This window comes from Lampetra fluviatilis, chromosome 62 (genome assembly GCF_964198595.1).
Source record: "Lampetra fluviatilis chromosome 62, kcLamFluv1.1, whole genome shotgun sequence".
NCBI classification, from domain to species: Eukaryota; Metazoa; Chordata; class Hyperoartia; order Petromyzontiformes; family Petromyzontidae; genus Lampetra; species Lampetra fluviatilis.
The window spans coordinates 3075317-3078251 of NC_136336.1; positions in this window are offsets into that span (position 1 = coordinate 3075317).

Genomic DNA, 2935 nt, shown 5'->3' on the forward strand with positions numbered 1-2935 from the left:
AGTCCGGCACTGACCCCCGGAGCTCGCGGAGCCAGACTCCATCTCAAGTGGGCTCGATACGGTCTGAGGGTGGGGGGGGGAGACGGTGGGGGAGAGGGAGGGGAGAGGGGGGAGAGACGGGGGGGGAGGAGAGGAGGGGGAGACGGGGGGGGGGAGACGGGGGGGGGAGACGGGGGGGAGGAGGAGGGGGGGAGAGGAGGGGGAGACGGGGGGGGAGACGGGGGGGGGGAAAGGAGGGGAGGGCGGGGGGGGGGAGATGGGGGGGGAGGAGGGGGGAGAGGAGGGGGAGACGGGGGGGGAGGAGGGGGGAGAGGGGGGTGGAACGGGGAGGAGGGGGAGACGGAGGGGGAGACGGGGGGGGAGGAGGGGGGGAGAGGAGGGGGAGACGGGGGGGAGGGGGAGGAGGGGAGAGAGGAGGGGGAGACGGGGGGGAGACGGGGGGGGGGGGGAGAGGAGGGGAGGACGGGGGGGGAGAGGGGGGGAGACGGGGAGGAGAGGAGGGGGAGACGGGGGGGGGGAGACGGGGGGGGAGGAGGGGGGGAGAGGAGGGGGAGACGGGGGGGGAGACGGGGGGGGGGAGAGGAGGGGAGGGCGGGGGGGGGAGACGGGGGGGGGGGAGGGGGGAGAGGAGGGGAGGACGGGGGGGGAGAGGGGGGGAGACGGGGAGGAGAGGAGGGGGAGACGGGGGGGAGACGGGGAGGAGGGGGAAACGGGGGGGGGGGAGACGTGGGGGGAGGAGGGGGGGAGAGGAGGGGGAGACGGGGGGGGGGAGGAGGGGAGAGAGGAGGGGGAGACGGGGGGGGAGGAGGGGAGAGAGGAGGGGGAGACGGGGGGGGGGAGAGGAGGGGAGGACGGGGGGGGGAGACGGGGGGGGGAGGGGGGAGAGCTGGGGAGGACGGGGAGGAGAGGAGGGGGAGACGGGGGGGGGGGAGACGGGGGGGGGAAACGGGGGGGGGGAGAAGGGGAGAGGAGGGGGAGACGGGGGGGGGGAGAGGAGGGCGGGGGGGAGAGGGGGGGAGACGGGGAGGAGGGGAGGAGGGGGGAGAGGGGGGAGAGGGGGGAGAGACGGGGAGGAGAGGAGGGGGAGACGGGGGGGGGGGAGACGGGGGGGGGGGAGACGGGGAGGGAGGAGGGGGGAGAGGAGGGGGAGACGGGGGGGGAGGAGGGGGGAGAGGAGGGGGAGACGGGGGGAGAGGAGGGGGAGACGGGGGGGGGAGAGGAGGGGAGGACGGGGGGGGGGGAGACGGGGGGGGGAGGAGGGGGGAGAGGAGGGGAGGACGGGGGGGGGAGACGGGGGGGGGAGGAGGGGGGAGAGGAGGGGAGGACGGGGGGGGGGAGACGGGGGGGGGAGGAGGGGGGAGAGGAGGGGGAGACGGGGGGGGGGAGACGGGGGGGAGACGGGGAGGAGAGGAGGGGGAGACGGGGGGGGGGGGAGACGGGGGGGTAGAGGAGGGGGAGACGGGGGGGGAGAGGGGGGAGACGGGGGGGGGGGGAGACGGGGGGGGAGACGGGGGGGGAGAGGGGGGGGGACGGGGGAGGGGGAGACGGGGGGGGAGACGGGGGGGGGAGAGGAGGGGGAGACGGGGGGGGGAGACGGGGGGGAGACGGGGAGGAGAGGAGGGGGAGACGGGGGGGGGGGGGAGACGGGGGGGTAGAGGAGGGGGAGACGGGGGGGGAGAGGGGGGGGGACGGGGGGGGGGAGACGGGGAGGAGAGGAGGGGGAGACGGGGGGGGAGACGGGGGGGGAGAGGGGGGGGGAGACGGGGGGGGGGAGCAGAGGGAGACGCGGGGGGAAAGACGGGGGGGGAGAGGGGGATACGGGGGAGGCGGGGGGGGGTTCTCTGGGCGTTGTCGCAGCCGTACCCCGGAGGGGGCCTCATTCCAAACCCCGCCAGCAGAGCGCGGTTACCAGGGCTCGCAGGATGTGATGATTGTGTGTGAGTGTTAGTGTGGTTGTGTGTGAGTGTGTGTGATTGTGTGTGAGTGTTCGTGTTATTGTGTGTGAGTGTTAGTGTGATTGTGTGTGAGTGCGTGTGGTTGCGTGTGATTGTGTGTGAGTGCGTGTGGTTGCGTGTGATTGTGTGTGAGTGTGTGTGATTGTGTGTGAGTGCGTGTGAGTGAGTGTGTGTGAGTGTTAGTGTGATTGTGTGTGAGTGTTAGTGTGAGTGCGTGTGATTGTGTGTGAGTGCGTGTGGTTGTGCGAGTGCTTGCGTGTTAATCTCTGCGTGTGTTAGTGTGTGTGTTAATCTCTGTGTGATTGTGTGAGTGTGTTAATCTTTGTGTGTGAGTGCGTGTACTGTAAATTGTCTTAATGTGTGATTGTGTATGTTTGTGTTAATCTATGTGTGTGTGTGATTGTGTTCATGTGTCTGTGTTAATCTCTGTGTGTGAGTGCATGTGATTGTGTTCATGTGTCTGTGTTAATCTCTGTGTGTGAGTGTGTGTGATTGTGTTCATGTGTCAGTGTTAATCTCTGTGTGTGAGTGTGTGTGATTGTGTTCATGTGTCTGTGTTAATCTCTGTGTGTGAGTGCGTGTGATTGTGTTCATGTGTCTGTGTTAATCTCTGTGTGTGAGTGCGTGTGATTGTGTTCATGTGTCTGTGTTAATCTCTGTGTGTGAGTGCGTGTGATTGTGTTCATGTGTCTGTGTTAATCTCTGTGTGTGAGTGCGTGTGATTGTGTTCATGTGTCTGTGTTAATCTCTGTGTGTGAGTGTGTGTGATTGTGTTCATGTGTCAGTGTTAATCTCTGTGTGTGAGTGTGTGTGATTGTGTCCGTGTGTTTTGTGTTAATCTCTCTGTGTGTGAGCAGTGGTGTAGCGGTTAACGTGCTATGCTGCGAACCCGGCGACCCAAAATCGATTCCCGCTCACTGCCAACACCGGTGACGATTATCTGAACCGGTCATGGGCATCCCCCAGGTCTACTCAGCCTC